The 21531-nt window shown below is 44.2% G+C and overlaps 1 long non-coding RNA gene across 1 annotated transcript in view; it reads left to right on the top strand.

Annotated features, from left to right (window-relative positions):
• LOC138247330 (uncharacterized) overlaps positions 1–20399 on the top strand; it is a 56526-nt gene extending 36127 nt beyond the window's left edge. Inside the window, exon 3 of the long non-coding RNA XR_011194446.1 lies at positions 19834–20399. This is a non-coding gene — a long non-coding RNA (uncharacterized lncRNA). The remainder of the gene's footprint in view (positions 1–19833) is intronic.
• The last annotated feature ends 1132 nt before the right edge of the window (positions 20400–21531 follow it).

Genomic DNA, 21531 nt, shown 5'->3' with positions numbered 1-21531 from the left:
GGAGACTCTCCCCTTTCTTACGAGGCCTTCCCGAACGTGGAAAAGGCTGTTTTCCCCATCAAAGCAGGAAGCGGCCGCAAGGCTGCTTCCTGCTTTGATGGGGAAAACACCTTTGAAACGTCAGCGCGCCTCGCGGCGCGCTGAGGTCACAAAGGGGCGGGTGGAGGGCGGAGGGAGACACGGAAGCTTCCGTGTCTCCCGAGGGAAGTTAAAAAAAATAATAATAATCCTCGGGTGCGACGCACCCGAGGATTTATTAATACCCTTCCTGGTGTCGGCCACTGGTCGTGACCCGGCCGACGCCCACACTCAACAGGTTAAGAAGCCCCTGGTGCCACCTTGCGCCACATTAGCAGAATTTTTCTGATGCTAATGTGGCGTTAGGTTGGCAAAAATGCTGTGCCTTTTTTCAAAATGGTGCAATGCACGCATTGCGCCACTTTTAAACCCTTGCGCCACATTATGGCTGCTCCAGGCATAGTGTATGCAAGGGGGATTCTGGGGTGAGGAGGCCCAGAAAAATGGTGCAGTGGAATCTATAAGATTCCACTGCGCCATTTCTAGCGTCATTTTCAACGCCTACCTAAGGCAGGTATTAAAATGAGGTTCCCATTATTTTCAATGCGCCATGGTGCGCCATATCATATATACAGCGCACACATGGTGGCATTAGGGGGACGCAATGGGGAGCAAGAAAAGTGGTGCATCATGATATGATGCACCACTTTTCATAAATTTGCCCTATCATGCATACATTACATTAATAGAAACATAATTATTCAAGAGCAAATTGTAATCCTAAACAGAGGTTCCAACAATATCCCTGATATTTGCAAACATGATCTTAACATTGATTTGTAGTGCAATATTTACATAGAAATTACAATTACTCTTTGATGCAGAGTAACCGATAAGAACGTGATTTCTCCTGCTCGCGTAATTACGAGTATTTTGAGGGAAAAAATCCTACACAAGGGCACATTTAGGAAGTGTAAGCGGCCGCTCCTGCTCACTAGTTGTGTTCTGCTGCATTTAGTGACGTTTCTTAGTGCAAAATGTATTTTTTTTCACGTTCTTTTTGGTAGCGAAAGGTACATTTTGCGCTAAGAAAATAGCGTTAAATGGCATTAGTAAGTTGGGGACAAATGCTACCCCAAGAGTGCATTTAGCCAATGAAATCAGTTGACAAATCATGTAATGTAAAAAATGCGAATTAAATGTAACTGGTCCTATATTGCCTTCTAGGTGTTCAGTTGACATTTCTAAAGCACCCGGTATAGACGTCACCAGAACACGTCCAAGGCAATATAGTACCATATGGGGTCAGTTTTATTAGAAAGATTTTCTGGTTCCTTCCTCTCTTCTCCAATCTTTTCCGAAATCTTATTTAAAGACACAGGTGATACAATCCACACATCTGCTGTGTCCTCTTTTTTATCATTAAAGGCTTTTATCTCCTTTCTTCTCTGTAATTTCCGCCACTTGGCGAGTCTGCTCTCCATGGCTACTCTTTGCAGTGTGACTTTTGCCTCAAACCAGTCGCGCCCCCAGTCCACTGCCCTTTCTTATCTCCACTTGAGGGCTGGCGGGCGGAAGTCTCAGTTCTAGCTCCAAGGCCCGGTGCCAGCCACGCTTCTTCAGAATGAAAGCAAACATTTTATGCTGCATATCCGTGCTGCCCAGAAACACCGCAGGCTACACTGCGGTGCATTCGAGCCGCACCGCATAACGCAGAGAATATGCATGTATTCTACGTATTCATTTCTTAATGGTGCAGTATAGCCCAGTGCAGCCCTAGGCGTTTTGGATGTTCAGAATGTGACGGTACAAGTTTCATAACGCACCTTTCATATGTAGCGCGTGATGCCGCACTTATGCCGTTTCTAGGCGCTGTGATTACCAAGAGATACTATTGCCTAATGTAACGGTACTCAGTTTTACAACCGCGGAAGGACAGGCGACTCAGATGGCCTTTTTCGACACGGGGACTTGTGACTTGTACGTCAGTACAAGGCAGCAGCAACTGTCTACATTTCCAAAGCTGGCAACGGGTCAGCAGGGGTTTGACAAGACAGCCCTAACATAACACAATGATCTTTCAGCTGTGCTGTAATTGGGGTGCAGCCGTGCAGGAGGGGGGTAGCGGCGGTGGCAGGGTGCAACCCTTAGCCCATGAATCACTTTGCTGTTCCCATTGCAAGGTAATAACAGAACAATTGCTTGTATTTTTATATATTTGCTAAAGAAGCCAGATAGAGCACAACTGGTGACTGTAAACTTGTTCCGGTTAAAAATGAAATGCTTCACAATTCATGTCACTGGTCTTCCTTCCACGGGGCCCAGCTAAGGGCAATGTCTGGGGCATGTGAAGGGCTGACATTGCCCATGCTGCTCTGTCTCAGAGAGAAAAGGCTGGATTGCAGAAGATCACAAGTCTCTGCAGCGAGGCATGTGCGCCAGTTCACGTTATATTTAAAACAGGCTGAGATGGAATTTTCGTGCCCAAGAGTTAAGTGCGGGCAATAACATCAAGTGGCTACGGCATGTGACACTGTTATAGCATCTTCAACCTGTCTGTCCACTCGGGTCCGGCTCGCAGCAACAGGTGGACAGAGATGCACTGACTGTCCGTAAACATGGAACCCAAAGACGAGTTACTTAAATAAGCAACGCCCTACATCTGCTGAGGCCCATGCTTCGGGTGTGGAAACAGATATGGACTGGCTGGACCCCGCTGCCCTCCACCCACAACTTACTGTTACTACCACCAGTAACTTCTCATTTATTTCCATTGTTGTTTCAGACTTAGGCATTATGCTGATAAAAAAGCGTAACAAAAACACCCACTAAACATTAAGGAGCGTGCCTTGAGTTAGTTTGTACATTGTTTTTTTCTGTCTTGGAGCTTCAGCATCCAGTTGAACACTAAAATCTGAGGAAGTTAGCACAGCTCCCCAGTGTGTGTGTTTGTGTATTCCTGCAGAGCAGACACTGTTGTGTTGTTGTTTGCGGCCCTGGCCTCCTCTCGGAGCTGGGGCTTTTCTCGGGCAGAGCTTCTCACGCCGCCCTGTGACTGTTCTGAGATGGATGGCTGTCGCCAGGCTTTTCACTGCCACCTTGTACAAGTGAGGAGCACGTTAGCATGGCCATTCTAGCATCAGGGGCGTAGCTTGGTAAGTTTGATTGGGGGGTGTTACCTTCCGATATCCCGGAAGATTACAAGGGGCCTAAATGAGCTCCCACCTCGGGGGTGCTAGATAAAACAAACAGCTATGTTTTTGATGCATTAAGCCTCTCAATCAGCTGCGCCCTGGGACCACTGCACCTGCTGCACTTCTGATAGTTACCTCCCCTGCCCTAGTGAATAATACCCAGGAGCAGCTAACCTCTTCCAGCAAGCGCACTGGAAAACAAATAATGAAATTCCTTTATTAGGCCAACCCATCCATGGTTCTGTGCACAAAGTGTGAATGAAACATGTTTATGAGTGCTTTAATAAAAGCAAAATGCAACACATCTACAGGTATGTTTACTAAGGTGTTGCATTGTCATCGTGTGACGCAATTCGTAGCTAGGCAATACAAGTCCTTATCTGGGATTTACTAAGCCATGCAAAGCCACTTTGAATTTTGTATGGTTTTGTGTGTTAAGTAAATAAAAAGTAATGCAAGGCAGCGCATAGCATTGACTCTGTTTACTTTGCATTGGGTAGGCATTACATTGGTAGAGCTTGGGCATTCATTCCCATGCATCCACCAATGTATTTTGACCCAAACCCAGATTTACAAATACCTATAAAGCTGGGGTTGTGCCAAAATGGTGTGCCTTTGTGACAGAAACATAAGAAGGAGAAATAACTTTTTTTCCTTGTTATTTACTCTTTCCATGTGAGCTGCACTATGCAGCACAGGTAGAAAGAGGAATATGCCTTTAAGGATTGTTTTTGTGCAGGAATGTGTCCCTTCCTGCACAGAAACAATCCTGACCACAACGCAGGCACCCTTGTTCAAGGGTGTAGAAGTGCTTGTGTTGCCACTAGGTAGGACAGTGTGCAAACACAAGGAGAGAGCCCTAACATGCAACACAGCCTTGCTGCGTTGTGTGAATGAACAGTAAATCTTTCCCCTAATGAGACCAGGATATTTGTGATGTTCAACTAACGCAAAGAGAAGAGAAGATGGGGGGTTTGAGGCCGGAGAGAACACACAGGGGCATATTTATATTTTTTGATGCAAAACTCCACTAATGCAATTTTGCATCAAAAAGTTTTGCACCGGCTTCCACCATTCCTGAGCGCCAGCTGGACGCCATATTTATGGAATGGCGCAAGCCGGTGCAAAGGGTGGGCTAGCATAAAAACAAAAAACATTAGCCGGGTGGGGGTGGCGGTATGGGAGAAGGGGGTTTTGCACCACAAAATGACATTCGATTGGTTAGAGGCAAAAAAAGTGCCTCTAACCAGCCTAGTGTCATTTTCTGAGGCAAAACCATCCATACCACATGACTCCTGTCTTAGAAAATACAGGAGTCATGCCCACCACCCCAATGGCCAGGACAGGGGACCAGTGTCCCCTTGGCATGGCCATTGCACCCTGTGCCATGCAGCCGGCCCCAAGCTGGGCCCCCGATGGCACTTTAATGAAAAAAAAAAATACCTATACTTATCCGACTTACCTGGGATGGGGTCTCCCCATTCTCCGGCATCCCTCTGATGTGGGTGGGGGTGTTCCTGGAGCTTGAGGAGGGCACTTGTAAATCCATTCCATGGTGTTTAACCATGGAAATGGGTCCACAGGTCCCCTAATGCCTGGTCTGACCCAGGCATTAAGTAATGGTGCAAAGTAAGCGTTGCACCATTATTTAGCCCCTCGTCCCACTCGTGTGTCATTTTAGCACAGGGGATAAATATGGGGCTATGGGGTTAGCACCATTATTTTTAGATGGGAAAATATAAATATGGAGTTAGTTTTGCACCGAATTTGCATAAAAAAAGTGATGCAAATTAGTCACAAATGGACTATAAGTATGCCCCACAGTGTTTAAATCACAGCGGTGTGCATGAGCGCGAGGGCCAGGCAAGAGCACTAAGTAGACAGTATTAGAATTACTGATCAGTAAATGCATTACTGTGAGTCCTTTCTTCCTTGTTGCAGTCATTATACTTTGAGAAGTGTCCACTTTCTCAGACAGACAATATTTGTCCTACATCTTGTTCTAAAAAATACAAGCCTCAAGATTTAAGCACTTTTTTACCCACAAGTGGCTAAAAGATACTTGGCACTAAGCAAAGTCCTTTAGTTGACAAGCTTAACCAACCCTGGCCCTCAAGTGCCCCTTCCATTAGAAGGGCAGGCAGGACTTAATGAGTGGAAAAGGAAAAAAGGACTCAGATGAATGGTAAGTATTTGTAACATTACCTCCTCCTCCTTTTGTTATTCCAATAATGATTTTAGAAATACCCAGGACTACCACACTTATTACGCTAATGTATAAAAAAGATTGAGGGGACAGCTCATATAGCTGCCCTACAAATTTCCAGATTTGAAGCACAGCACATTTTTGCTCATGAGGATGACATGCTCTTGTTCAACTTCCGTTGAGCCCTTTCTGGACAAGGCAAACCTTTCTCCTTGTAAATTACTTCAGTAGTGGAATTCATCCACTCAGAGCTTCAATTGTCTCCTAGCTGGACCAATAATAACGAACAAAAGGGCAGATTAATGAACACTTTGTGCTGGGTGTGTATCAGAAATGAGATACACAGTAGCACAACGTTTTATTTTGTGATTTACTTTCCGGCACAAAACTTAAATCAAGCCGAAAATAGCCATAAAATAATGCAAATTAGCACTAGCGTTGTTTTGTGTTGCTTTGTGTCATGAGGGTGTTACATGGATCGTATGTCAGGGTTCACATGTAACCGCTTATGGTTTTTTACACAAGGCCTTATATGCTAAAATGGTAGGGCTTTGTACCCAAAAGAATAACACCTCTTTGAGGCAGGCGTCGGAAAGGAGAAATGTTTTTACTTCTCTAAACGTTTCCAACTTTCCATGTGCGGTGCACTGTACAGCACATATCCAAAGTGGGAAAAGTTTTAAAGTTTCTCTAGGCATAATATTTTGAACCTGAAAGGTATCTGTGTCAAAACATATGCTAGACATTACACCAATCAGTAGGGGAATGCACTGAGGCCCATTATATTTGTGAGAAACCAATTAACCCTTCTGCCTGAATTACTGGCTGACTCTCTACAGCAAAAGGCAAAGAATTGTTCCAAGATAATCAGATTTTGCATTTGAGAAAACAGTGGGCAGGCTGTATTCATTACACCACAAGACAGAGTTAAAACATTTTATAGCCAACACACAATATACATACCTTTTTACAAAATGAAAAGAGTAGGTGAACTTTTATTCATTTGAATCACCTGACGACACGCACATTGTTTGGCCACCCCGCTGGCTGCTAGAGCACCGGCGAATTATCTTGGGAGCCTAAGTGCTAGCCATTGGGACACCCAGATATAGGGCCAGATTATGAGTCTGGTGGTTTCAAGACTGCCAGACTCACGGTGGCGGTGGGACTGCTGTGGCGGTCCGACTGCCACATCACAAGTCTGACAGTCGGATCGCCAAAAGACTGCCGTCTCCGCTAGGATCTCTGATCAAGATGGGCTGATGGTGGTATTGGTTGTGATTAGCCAGGGTAGCGCTGAAGTCAGCGCCGCCCTGCTGATTATAACCATGTTCTCTGCGTTTTATGGCAGTTCAAATGCCATGAAAAGGATGGCTGAGAATAAGTGCTGGGGGGCACAGAGGTGGCCCTGTACTGCAGACAACATTGTCGTGGGCAGTGCAGGGGTCCCCTCCTGAGCACTGTCGGAATGAGCACTGTCTGAATCTTGGATTCTGCTGGTCAGCCAAGTGGAAAACTCCTAATAGGGCAGGTGGGGAGACCGCAAGCTCCACAGTGGTCTCCTCACCATGGGTCTGGTGGTCGGGTTTTCCGACCACCAAACACGTAATCAGGCCCATAATCTTTACAAGCGGATGCCCCTTACTCTCTCACAAGGAGAGGAGCCTCTTAAACATCCATGAGCCCCTTAAGATCCATGCCAGAGCAACCCAGAGTGGGATTCCCCCTGCACCATATGGGAAATGGCCTTGGCCACCAGGCCGGGTCTTGGTCCCCTGGTGCAAGCTCCAACTCCCACAATCCCCAGGTCAGTGCAAAAGTTTGGTTGCAATATCCCATTGTGTGATATATTTGTAAATCTACCACAAAGAATCCACCCTTGTAAAAGGGACTACATGATCCAAATAAATCAAAATAGCTCTTCTGACATCTAGATGATGAAGAGATTCTTCATCAGGATAGTAGGGTACTATGCTGTGATTCTAGTAGAATGACTTATTGTTCTAATGAAAAGGTGAATGAATTTTAGGAATGGAAAAATGACCCAATCTGATAACCAACATGTCTAGACAAAATTATGAAGTAAGGAGGGTTACACAAAAGAGAAAACAACTCTCCTAGTCTCCTGGCTGAAGTAATTGCTACCAGAAGAAACATTTCAAGACAAAAACTCAATAGGAATTGCTCTAAAGATCCAAAAGGATGACTTTGCAGGATATATTACCTTTACTTTGCCGGCTCTACATCTAGAGTCATTACATCAAGGCAGTGGTTCCCAACCTGTGGTCCGGGGACCCCTGGGGGTCTGTGAAGCCTCCTCAGGGGGTCTGCGACTGCTGAGAAAATTAAATGATTTTAACAGATTAGGTCCTCAGCTTTAAGTAATGACTCAGTGGGGGGTCCTCGGATTCCAATAAAGTTTCAGTGGGGGTCCCCAGATTCCAGTAATGATAAAGTGGGGGTCCACAGAAGTCAAAAGGTTGGGAACCACTGCATCAAGGGATTTACATCAGTAGTACTAACATCTTAGTGCAGAAAAGTTACTTTTTATTTTGTATCGTTTTAAGTGACTTGTACTATATGCATCTTGAACAGACCTCCCAAAACATCAAGGGATTCAGACTATAGTTCTGAGCTGAAGGAAGCATCCTGCCTATCTTGTCTGCTACTGTATTGTCTACCCCAGTGGCTAATCTGTAGAAATGCAAGTGCCAGGCCCCTTCTCAGGGGACAACTGCAGTTTGCACCACACATTTCCACTGCCATCACAGCCAATTACAGTACCATGACAATTACTAACAATCACAATCCACCATCTGTGATAGTTTGGACTATTCCAGGCCACTCAAAGCTATTAGAATGGCTTGGGTGGCAGATATTGTTAATTTTGAATGCATATTGAAATATTAAACACTGTGTTGCGCTCATATCAAAATTAGGTAAACATCACAGCCATGTGATGAACTGTTATAGGAGCCAGTGTTAGTATTGAGAATTAAGTGCCGGGGCTGAGCACCGGAAGCCACTGCCTGAAATTAAGCACTGGTCTATACCCGATGTAGATCGCCATCAGAATAGATGCTGTATAGCCCATTGAAAAATCATCACTACTCTTAAAGCCAAACTTCTGAATCCCAAGGCCCCACTTGTCTGTTTTTATATGCCTTTGTTATCATATTGTCTCTATCTGAGTGGAAATACCCAACAGACCAAGACTTACTGCTTCCAGTTCCTTCTACTTTAATGAGTGTTTTATACAACTGAGAAACCTTTAGTCTTGGAGGCATATGGAGTCCATCGTGGCTCCCCAACCGTAACCACTGGGTCTGTTGTTGTAATCTTTGGGTCTGAGGTCTGCAAAGGCGTTCCTTTATTCAAATTACCTGAGTGCAACAATCACTGGTGCTTTTTTCTGATGCAATGATTCATCTGAACTGGAGCTTCTATCTTCATAGACAGTGGAATCAAGTGTTTCAGTAGATTTCAAAGAAGAATTACACTTGTAACCTTGCCCAGGGCATAATCATTATTGTTGCTCCTATGTCCTCTGGGCTTGTAGGATGGATAAAACATGCTTCTGAATCTTTAGAACTCTCAGTTCTGGAGGAAAGAAGAAAACTTCCATTTGTGTGTGTGTCAGACCTTGCTCCTATGAACTATAAGTCCTGCACAGAAATTATTTTAGATTTTGTCCAAATTATCAAGTATCAATGATCATGAAGAAGACAAGCCACTTGTTGCAGTTGGAGCTCCGCGTGATACGTCAGTACTGTTTGTATCAGCCAGTCATCAATATATGGGTATACTTATAAGCCCTGGTTGTGTAATAAGCCTAAGAGGGGAGCCAGGACCTTTGGGAAAACCCTTGGTGCTAATTTGAGCCTGAAGGAGAGAACACAAATTGGAAGTGGTGATCTTGAGCTGCAAATTGAAGGAAATTCTGATGCTATCTGCAAACCAGAAGACATATGTAGGAAAATGGCTCCCTGTTCCAGGTACCCCCCACTTTTTGCCTGATATTTATGATGACTTGACTAAGAAGTGTGCTGGGACCCTGCTAACCAGGCCCCAGCTCCAGTGTTCTTTCACTAAAAATGTACCATTGTTTCCACAATCGGCACACCCCTGGCACACAGATAAGTCCCTTGTAAAAGGTACCAGTGGTACCAAGGGCCCTGTGACCAGGGAAGGTCCCTAAGGGCTGCAGCATGTGTTGTGCCACCTTAACGGACCCCTCACCTAACACATGCACACTGCCATTGCAGATTGTGTGTGTTGGTGGGGAGAAAAAGGCAAAGTCAACATGGCATCCCCCTGAGGATGCCATGCACACAAAATACTACCTGTGGCATAGGTAAGTCACCCCTCTAGCAGGCCTTACAGCCCTAAGCCAGGGTCTTAGACATTGTAAGTACAATGTGGCCATATTAAGTATATGGTCTGGGAGTTTGTCAAAAACAAACTCCACAGTTCCATAATGGCTACACTGAATACTGGGAAGTTTGGTATCAAACTTCTCAGAATAATAAACCCACACTGATGCCAGTGTTGGATTTATGACAAAATGCACACAGAGGGCATCTTAGAAGATGCCCCCTGTATTTTACCCAATCCTTCAGTGCAGGACTGACTGGTCTTTGCCAGCCTGCTACTGAGACGAGTTTCTGACCCCCTGGGGTGAGAGCCTTTGTGCTCTCTGAGGCCAGAAACAAAGCCTGCACTGTTTGGAGATGACTGACATCTACCCCCTGCAGGATACTGTAACACCTAGCAGTGAGCCTCAAAGGCTCAGTCTTTGTGTTACCATGTTCCAGGGCACTTCAGCTAGTGGAGATGCCCGCCCCCTGGACACAGCCCCCACGTTTGGTGGCAAGTCCAGAGGAGGTAATGAGAAAAACAAGGAGGAGTCACCTACCAGTCAGGACAGCCCCTAAGTTGCCCTGAGCTGAGGTGACCACTGCCTTTAGAAATCCTCCATCTTGGTTGTGGAGGATTCCCCCAATAGCAATAGGGATGTGCCCCCCTACCCTCGGGGAGGAGCACCAGGAGGGTGTAGCCACCCTCAAGGACTGTAGCCTTTGGCTACTGCCCCCGACCTAAACACACCCCTAAATATAGTATTTAGGGGCGACCCTGACCCCAGGAAATCAGATTCCCACAACCTACAACAACAAGAAGGACTGCTGACCTGAAAGCCCCCCAGAGACGACGGAGATGACAACTGACTTGGCCCAGCCCTACCGGCCTGTCTCCAGACTCAAAGAACCTGCACAGCGACGCATCCGACAGGGACCAGCGACCTCTGAGGACTCAGAGGACTGCCCTGACCCCGAAGGACCAAGAAACTCCAGAGAACAGAGGCACAGTTCAGAAACTGCAACAACTTTGCAACTTCAAAGCAACTCTCAAAGAACTCTCTCTTCCTGCCGGAAGCGTGAGACTTCACACTCTGCTCCCCACGCCCCCGGCTTGAGCTCCAGAGAACCAACACCGCAGAGAGGACTCCCAGGTGACTACGACAACGTGGGTACCCTGAGTCGACCCCCCTGCACCACCACAGCGACGCCTGCAGAGATGATCCAGAGGCTCCCCCTAACCGCGAGCCTCTAACAAGGAACCCAACGCCTGGACCAAGAACTGCACCTGCAGCCCCCAGGACCAAGAGGAACCACCTTCCAGTGCAGGAGTGACCAGCAGGCAGCCCTCTTCCTAGCCCAGTTGGTGGCTGGCCTGAGAACCCCCCCTGTGCCCTGCCTGCATCACCTAAGTGACCCCCAGGTCCCTCCATTGCTTTCTTTAGAAAACCCGATGGCTACTTTGCCTACTGCACCCGGCCACCCCTGTGCCGCTGAAGGTGTGTTTTGTGGGCTTGTGTATGTCCCCCCCAGTGCTCTACAAAACCCCCCTGGTCTGCTCCCCAAGGACGCAGGTACTTACCTGTAAACAGACTAGGACCAGAGCACCCCTGTTCTCCATAGGTGCCTATGTGTTTTGGGCCCTCTTTTGACCTCTGAACCTGACTGGCCCTTTGTTGCTGGTGCGGTGACTTTGGGGTTGCCTTGAACTCCCAACGGAGGGCTCCCTATGCCCAGGAGACTGACTGTGTAAGTGCTTTACTTACCTGAGACACCTAACCAAACTTACCTCCCCCAGGAACTGTTGATTTTTGCATTGTCCACTTTTAAAATAGCTTATTGCCATTTTAACCTAAACTGTGCGTACTAATGTTTTAAATCAAAGTTCTATACTTACCTGTGTGAAGTATCTTGCATTTTATGTACTTACCTCAAATCTTGAATCTTGTGGTTCTAAAATAAATTAAGAAAAGGTATTTTTTAGGTAAAAACTATTGGCCTAGAGTTAAGTCTTGATTGTGTGTTCCTCATTTATTGCCTGTGTGTATACAACAAATGCTTAATACTACCCTCTGATAAGCCTACTGCTCAACCACATTATCACAAAATAGAGCATTAGTATTATCTAATTTTGCCACTATCAACCTCTAAGGGGAACCCTTGGACTCTATGCACACTATCTCTCACTTTGAGATAGTATATACAGAGCCAACTTACTACAACATAGAAATGCATCCTTTAGGTCTAAAGTGAATATAAACTCCCCTCAGTGGATCAACAGGAAGGGGGTTGTGGAAATCCAAACATTCACCTTCCTTAGATCTAGTAATTGTTAAAAGCCTCTTCAAGCTTCTCTACCAGTTAGAGAATGGAATAAATGTCTTGATCTTACTTTTCTATAGACAATGGCACTGTGATTTCTTCAGGACCAAGGGCCAGATGTATCAAATGGTTTTACCAATTCTGTGTGTTTTGGAAAAAGCTTTAGTACATATGAGCCCAAGTGTTTTATTCTGTGCCATAAAGTCAGTGTTTTTATAAGGAGTAAGGTGGAAAGCTGCTTTGGAGAAATAGAAGGGAAGTGTACAGTGTAGCCTTTTTGCATTATAATCAGTACCTATAATATAAAACTGCCTTTTTCCAGGATTTTATAAAGTTTAGGATCTACCCCTCTGCTCCTGCCTCTCGATCCACTACTCCATAGTAGTCTTTTACGCTGTGACTTCTGACTTTAAGATTGCTTTCCTGATGTGGATTTCGTAGAAGAGCACCATGGCTGAAATCCTTGTTTTCTTTTGGCCTTCTTGTGACTGTCTTGTTTTGTAGAGATTGATGAAACTGAAAGTGATTTAAGCTTATAAAGTAAGGCATGTCTATGGTATTTAAAACCTCACACTGGTTTCTGAACAGCTTCATGCTTGAGACAGAAATTTTCGACAGCGCTGCCATCTCCGCATTATCCGCTTACCAGCCTCTGAGACAGATTTGCCAACAAGCTGGCATAGTTCTTCTTCAGTAATACCTCCATCTTCTCCACTCCATCGAAGGGAGGGCACTCTTCTTAAATTAAGCAATTTTTTGCAAGCTAAAGTTGCAAGCATGGAATCTATTTTAGCTGTATGCAGTAGAACTGACCAAGCATACTTCAGCATATACACCTTTTGCTCAAACCTTGGAATAGACAAAAGTTCCAATTGCTTCCTTTTCCTGAGAATTAGGGAATAAATCTTGTCTGGCCAGTCTCTCATACTGGGGAAATAGAGGAGAAGGATCGTCTTCTCTTATGTCTGCTGGTGGAAATCACAAATTTTCTCACAGATGATCAAATGTTTGTTCCACTTCTTCTCCCCTAATATATTTCTCTTTAGGAGATGGACTAGCTTTGTCTGGTTAAGAAGAGCATCATATTGAAGAAGAGTCATCTATCTTATGTTGATGATGTTATTCTGCTTCACTCTCTCTGTCTCAAAGGCCTTAGCAACAGCCTCGTAAACTATCTTCTTAATATCAGAATTGTCCATGACCGTGTCAAGATACCTGCATGAGGAAGAAGAAGATCTCCTGGATCTGCTCCCGCTCCTATCAGCTTCATCATCTGAGGAGTGGCTCTTTCATCCTCCATCTCTTATTCTATTGCCTTTTCTCCTGGAAAAGAACCCCCCTTTTTTTTTACAAGAAGCCCACAAGACTAGAAGCTAACCTTTCAGCCTGAGAGCATCATCTGGACTATTGGCCTCTCCCACAGTTCTGCCTTCCTGGTCGATTCGAAATGCCAAGTATAGTATAAAAAATCAAAACATCAGTAAAAGAAAACTAGAGAAGCATTGACAACATGCTTGGGAAGTCTTTGGCTAGCAAGAAGTGACCACATGGAAGAACGACAAAAAAAGCAGGGATTTTATTTAAGGGCATACACTTTTCATCCACATGTGAGTAGATGATTCTTAAATCTTGTCATGTTTTTAGAAAGAGAATTAGGACAAATATTGTCTGACAGGGGAAGTCACAGCTTAACGACTGGAACACAGAAGAGGACAAGGAGGTAATATAGCATTACTGTGAGCTCACCCACTGACACGATTGAAGGCCTCTACAATTAATGTCTTTACTTTCAAGTCTGTACAAATATATTTGTAATTATTCATCCTTCCCACATTTTGTCTGCGATGATCGATGAAAGAATTTTGTGGTGGAAATTGCTTTTCCATTTTAAATATGTTAGAATATCCTAGGCCCCATCAATGAGGAAACAACTGCTATGTGGAGGAAGGTTGGGTGGAGGGCTGTTTACCGGATAGAATTGTTTGGAAGAACAAATCAATGATGTAACTAGACAACTCCCTACCATGATCTTAAAGCACAAACCCCTTTCAACAAGCATTGGCAAAGCCAAAATGTTTCACCTTTCGGACCTATAGATGTTGCCAGTACAGCTTGCCAAGGTTTGCAGCTTTGGCAAAAATCTGAAAAAAAGGTACTCTGACATGACCGCTGGTCACATAATTCTATAGGAGCGTGTATGTGTCACCATGAATACTCACTCCTACAGAATGACACAGGCATAATTGTCTTTTTTTAATTTACCAATCAAATGTGGTGGGCACCAGTTGGATCAGTAAATAAAATTATTGTTTTTTTGCCCGGAAGCTCAAAATAAAAACAAATTAAAAAAGACTGCAGGGTGGGAGAGGCAACGGAGGGGTGGGTAAAGAGATGTTGGGGGAAGAGGGGGGAAGCAGCACACAAGGGAGACAGCAACACATGAAAGGACACAATAACGAAAACCACATGGAGTGCAGGGGATGAAGGAGTTAAGTGTGGAGGTCGGGTGGGTTGAAGTGGTGTGAATTGGGACGGAGTGGGGTGAATTGGATTGGGATGAGGTGGATTGGATTGAAGTGGGGTGTGTATTTTGGATTGGGGTGGGGCAGATTGGAGTGGGGTGGATTGGATTGGGGCAGAATATTTTGGATTGGAGTGGAGCGGACTGGAGTTGGGCAGGTTGTTTTGAACTGGAGTGTGGCAGATTGTTTTGAATTGCTGTGGGGCAGATTCTAGTGGGGCAGGTTGTTTTGGATTGGAGTGCAGCAGATTGCAGTGGTGCAGATTGTTTTGGATTGGGCAGATTGGAGTAGGGCAGATTGTTTTTGATTGATTGAGTGAGGTATATTGCTTTGGATTGGAGTAGGGCAGATTGGAGCGGGCAGATTGTTTTGGATTGGAGTGGGGCAGATTGTTTTGGATTGGAGTGGGGCAGATTGTTTTGGAGTGGTGGGGGTTGGAGTGGGGCAAACTGGAGTGGGGCAGATTAGATTGGGGTGGGTTGGGAAGAGTGGATTGGAGTGGGTTGTAGTTGATTAAATGGGGTTGGGGAAGATTGATGTAGGGTGATGTAGCATGGGCTGGGGTAGATATTAGTGGGGCAGATTGTAGTGTGGTGGATTGGGGTGACTGCACAATTATTTGTTAAAGTATAATTTCTGGAATTACACATAATAACAAAACAATGTTGCTTTACAATATTTAGAAAAGATAATTGTCATCTTTTGAGAACAGACTGATAAAATAAAAGAAAGCTAGCTATATAAAATAAAACCTAGTAATTTTGTTTGTCCTGCTGGTCACATTTTTGACAGTCACAAGCCTTCTATTTGCAGGGCACTAGAAGTTAAAAGAAGAATTTGCAATGCAATGGGTCTTGCGTTTACTCAAGTTAAAGCTATTAGCTTTGTAAACTCCGACCCAGACTTTTCTTGCCACATAAACTGAAAAGTAAAACAGTTTCATATAAGCGAGCCGACATCCGCCTTGGACGCAAACACACAAAAGGAAACAGACGTTCGCTCGCAGTGAAACGTATTGGCAAAAGTGCAGTTATCCATGTTATCGGCAAAAGTGCAAATATCCATGTAATCGGCAAAAGTGCAAATATCCATGTAACAAAGTAGTCCAGAAACCATGCTGAATACAAGGAGCCTCGCATGTTTTCAGTAGTTGGCCGGTGCGAATGAGGAAAGCTAAACACTGGAAAAGCTGTGACGTATGCAAGCCTTTCACTAATGAAATGAAGCGAATTCTAAAAGGCCAGCCCACGAACCAACCAAAGTGATGGGCCTGGCATGGGTGTGGCTACAAGCCCGTAGAGAGATAACAACAGGGACAGAGCACTTTGGGCACGACCCTAAATAGTGCTTCAGTCACATGGGGAGCAGCAGCAGGGCACTGATTAAGGTGAATCAATCATTGCTTTTTCCCTGCTCCACAGGGAGGAACAGAAATGATCCCAGGCCTGCAGTAACGAATTAAGAGGCTATAAAGAAGAGTGCCAAGCAAGCCAACAAATGGTAAGCTACAGACGGGCTCCAAGCCCTTGACTGTACACACCAGAGTCTTGCAAGAGCATGCACTCGCCGGCTCGACAATAAAAAAAGTAGTCCCCTAAAAGTGATTATTATAAGGACAGTCGGCCAATCTTAACAATGGTAAAGAGGCTATACTCCAGTGGATAGACAGATCCAGGAATAGGAAGTCAAGCCATCAAATACAAAGCAAGCAAATGTTAAATATGGCACATTCCTGTCCTTTCACACAAGGTGGCCTGCTGCATTGCGCTGCATGAAAAAATTATAAAAATGGGTCTAAGTTGCAAAGGTCCTATTTTGCCAATGTATAATGCTCTGTAATGTGCTAGTACGAAGAGTGGAAATAATGCAGTCCAATATGCACTGCCAACACATATATTTCCTATGACATGGACTGTGCTAGTGAGTTTACAAAATGTTGTTTGTTTAAAGAAAGTAACTGTATGGTAAGAGAATTTAAATAAATAACTGCTGTATTCCTCATTTTTTTCAAAAATGTTTTAAATAGTTAAAAAATAAATGTGCTCCTGTTAAGTACATTCTGCCGAGTTCCATAACGATCCTTTATAATGTGTCACAGTACAATATATAATGTAATGCAACACAGCCCAGCAGAATGCAGTGCATGTCACCGTGAACAGTGGTCAGCTGTAGCATGGCTAGGGAATGAGACATACATGCATTACCTTAAACAAGGCCGATGAAATCGGTGACAACGTCACACTTGCTTAAGAGTGGCTTTTTCGATGTGCAAGGTGAATCGGACAGAATAATATGCATCAAAGTTCTATTCAGTTTTAGGGACAGGGATAGACCTCCTGCCAGTGAGGAGGACTCTCTTTGTCAGCAAAGACAGCTGTGGGTGCAGGCACCAATTCAAAAGCTCTTTCCGCAGGGGCGGCTCCTAGATGAGGGCGGAGGAGCATTGCCCCCCCCGCCAGCAGCGACAGCTGCAAAACATTTACCAAACAATGATAATAAACTGTGTTTATTATCATTGTTTGGTAAAAGGGTGGGGCCACGGGGTGACAAGAGCGCATGCGTGTTTGGACAGCCGTCTTGGGCCGGCCAAACACAAATGCGCTGTAGGCTCTCTCCAGCCCAGCAACACAGTTGCTGGGCTGGAGAGAGCCTGCACAGGCTGGGAGCCTGCAGCGAGGAGAAGCAGGAGTGGAGCGGTGTGCGGCGTTGAGGTGAGGGTTTTTTTAATTTTATTTACATTTTTACATTTAAAATTTTATTTTAATCCCCCCCGCTCCCTCCCCCGCACACTGCCCACCCCTTCTACTTGCCCCGAGCCGCTCCTGACTTCCAGTAGTCTCTAGGGGCCTTTAAAGAGTTAAACAGCCAGCTCCATTGCCGTCAATGATCAGTTGTTAAAGAAAATTAACTCTGAATCTGACTCAATGTTATCGATGGGGCTCAAGAAAAAATTATCTTCAATAGGGCAATAATCCTGCTCTGTAAACGCCCAATAGTGCTGCACTTTTGCTTAACTGATGCGGGGCTCTAAGGAGTGGACTAAGCAGTCACGGCTCGCAGGAGTTACTGGGGGCAGGGCGGTGGATGGAGGGGGGACATTAATAACATATATAAAATAAATAAACAAAAACTTACCTGCACGTCACACTGCGCACTGTTGCAGAGCCTCCGTCAAAACAGGTGTGCTCCCAGGCAGAGTGGGAGCCTGTGCCTGCTCTCTGCAGCCCGGCACCACAGTGCGGGGCTGGAGAGAGCACACTGCGCATGTATGTTTGGCAGGCCTGACCTGGCCGGCCAAAACATACATGCGCGTTGAGGGGAGTGCACTCCCCTCAGTGCTCGTCATCCCACATGCCCTGCCCCTTTAACAAGGTAAGGATAATAAACTTGGGGCCAGATTTATGGAAAGTGGCGCTGCACCGAGTGCAGCACCTCTTTCCCTGAGCCCTTTAGCACCCCCCTACCACCACCATGTGTATGCTGTATTTACAATACGGCGCCTCATGGCGCAGGGTAGGGGGCAATAGTGTAATTTTTTATGATGCTATTGATGTACTCTGCAGGAGTAGCGTCAAAATATTGGCGCTACTCCTGCAGAGTACATAGGGGCCCATTCTGGACTTGAGCAGGCGTTAAAAGTGCCGTAAAAAATGGCGTAAGGAAATCTCATAGATTTCCTTATGCCATGTTCCAGCTCCCCCAATGGGGGAACGCCCCCTTTACATACATTATGCCTCGTGCAGGCATAATGTAGCGCAAACGGTTACAGAGTGGCGCAATGCATGCATTGCGCCACTCTGTAAATACGGCGCAGGGATTTTGGCCTCGTTGGCCCACATTAACATAAAAATAAATTACGTTAATGTGGCGCAAGGTGGCGTTAGTTTATTATCCTTTCCTTGTTAAAGGATTTGCAGCGGTTGATACTAAAGGGGGCGACGCTCCTCCGCCATAGTGGAGGAGCCACCACTGGAACTAAGTGAACAAGCCTGTGGTAGGATAAGTTTGCACATATGTCCAAAACTGCCTTTTGCTCCTAAAAGACCAAATGACAAGAAACATGTTGATTAGAAATGTTTCCACCCTGTAGTTTTTAAATAAACCCAGACAGCGAACCCCAAGGGAGAAAACTCCTAAAGCGAGCATTGAAGCCCTATCAGTCCGGGTTGTTGAAACTTACTTTAATCAGGAACAGTGGTCTGTTGTTGAAATGCACTTTACATTTTCCCTGTAAAGGATATTGACTTTTCTTCTCAAGCTTTGTCTTTTTAATTTTTGCAGTTACACAAATGTCCCAAGGGAGAAATGTCTTTCAAGTAAATGACAGGTTTTGCTAGCTTGTATTGGTGAAACGTAACCTACTGGAAACTCTCTTCTATCTATGCACCTTAATGTTAATGGCGCAAAAATAACCTTATAGATGATTTCGATTTTATCGTTGTCTTTTAACTTTTTTTACCACCATCATACAAATGTCCGAATATTGATGAATTGCTGTTGGACCTGGCCTTTTTTGTAGAGTTATCCCCAAACGTTTTGTCCTCTTCCTCATATTTCTTCTTGCCTGTTTTGTTGGCTTGAGGACTCTAGGCACTTTACCACTGCTGACCAGTGCTGAAGTTCATATGCTGACTGTCTAAAATGTATTGGTGATTGGTTTCTCCATGATTGGAATATTTGATTTACTAGTAAGTCCCTAGTAAAGTGCACAGTGTGTGCCCAGGGCCTGTAAATAAAATGCTACTAGTGGGCCCGCAGCACTGATTGAGCCACCCACATGAGTAGCCCTATAAACATGCCTCAGACCTGCCACTGCAGTGTCTGTGTGGGTAGTTTTAAACTGCCATTTCGACTTGGCAAACCGTCCCTTTTACTACACGTAGGTCACCCCTGTGAGAGTGTGAATTTTCTAATAAGTTTATTAATTATTTGTTTATACTAAAATGTGTAATGAATCAATGTGCAAAACGAGTGTCTTTTGAAAACGTTCGCTTTGCGTTTCTTAACTGAGCGAAATTCTAACTAGAAGCTGTGGTTATTTTCCATGTTTCAAAAGCTTACATAAAACTGTTTTCGAAGTTTGTGTAGATGTGCTCACAGCTACCCCTAGTGGGTTGCTGCATTATGTCTTACAAGGTCATGTTTTAACCAAGCATTGCATAAATTGAAATGTCCTATTGTTTGAGAATGTTACTAATACCTGGTCTTTCCTCTAGGATGGAAGTGAGTTGAAACAGTAAAAGTTTCTTTCTGAGGCAAGATATTCGAGAGGCGATGAAACAATAGAGCTACAGATGAGACGGAAGAGGAAATGTTATTCTTGAAGAAAATGTTATAATTAGCGTAGATTTGTTGTGTTTTAGGTCATCAATTTAGTTGTTGATTGGCTGAAATGAAACCATCCCATAGATTGACCAATCAGAAGCTTATTAGGATTTGGTATAGTAACTTGGGTAGAATTCTCTGGGATTATTATGATTATTATTATTTTAGAGTTTGGAGAGCAGACTAGAGCAGATGAAGTTCGACTCTGATGATTCAAGACTTATTGGCTGGGTGGGTTAGCTGTCATTGGGCCATAACTGATGGTGTCCCCTGGCTGAAGCAAGCTACTTGCTGTTTCTACTTTTACTATTGGTAATGTATGTCATTGCAATGTAATATGTGTCTCTTTTGCTTTCTAGGTACCAGCTGCAATTTATGACTGAATTGCTGCATATTAATAATATATTTTTGTCATTAACTGAGATAAAGAGTTTTTTTCTAAATTTGTGTAACTAAATTCTTTTCACATGAAGCCCAATATGTTGATGCTAATTTGTGGTTAATGAGGGAACAAATTTTGAAATGCTGATGACTTATTACTGGTTTTTGTATTATTAATAAGTGTGATTCTTTTCGAGATAATTTGTTTAATTTTCTTGATGAAATTGAGATATATAAAACGCTTTAACCAACCGCTATTGATCTTATATGCTTAACATTTGTGTTTGAGAGTTATTTTCGTGACATTAGCATTGTTAATATAGGGAAATAAATTCATAAATTCTTGTAATATGCTGGTGTGGTTAAGGATTAGAGTTTGATATATTGATTGTTATTAACCTTTGTTGATACTCACGACGTTCATTGATGACATCCCCTCAAACCTATGTTGATTCGAGTGCAGAATCCACTATTCACTGTAGATAATAGCTAGGATTCCGTGGTGGGTTAGGAGTTTTTGGTAGCAGATTACGGTTACTTTATTGTTTTGATGATGTCATAATGAAATCATGATGTTTGGGTGCGCTAAAATTATTGGTTCGTTCTTTCTTTTCTATTCTTTTCCAAATTGTTACACCAACTTGACATGATGAGTTTCTAGTTGCCTTAAGTGACTTTCCCCGGTTCTTGGAGACCCCCTAGGTTGAAGGGTATGTTCCTGGCAGTGTTTGATCGTATTTGAATGAAGTGTTTTTGCGCTTGCACAGCTTTAGCTAATTTGCAGATGATTGTGTTGGATATGAGTATAGAGGAGTAGAAATACTCAAATTAGTTGATTAGATGGAGTGGGCGTACTCCTATAGGTATGAGAGTAGGGAAGTGGTGTTCTTTATTTGAGTGTGGCGCTTGATGCAGGAAAAATTATCCACGTGGTTGTTGATGACAGACCTTAGGAGAGAGGTCTGGGACTCCGGAGTATATTGATAAGTGTAGAGAGACACTTGGTATATGTTGTAATTCGTTCATTTAGTAGACCGATCCGTCGTGATTGGTAAGTCGAGTTTATGAGAAATTGGTGTGAATGGATTTATACTGAAGACTTGGTGAGTACTAAGTGCACTACACAACAATCCAAGGAACAGTGGAGAAGTGAAGTTCGCAGGTCGAATTTAGCTCATGATTGTGGGAACTGTGAAAAAGGAGTAAGC

The sequence above is a fragment of the Pleurodeles waltl genome, chromosome 7 (genome assembly GCF_031143425.1).
Source record: "Pleurodeles waltl isolate 20211129_DDA chromosome 7, aPleWal1.hap1.20221129, whole genome shotgun sequence".
NCBI lineage: Eukaryota > Metazoa > Chordata > Amphibia > Caudata > Salamandridae > Pleurodeles > Pleurodeles waltl.
The sequence above is the reverse complement of the archived record's forward strand: the minus strand, read 5'-3'. Positions and strand labels throughout refer to the sequence as shown.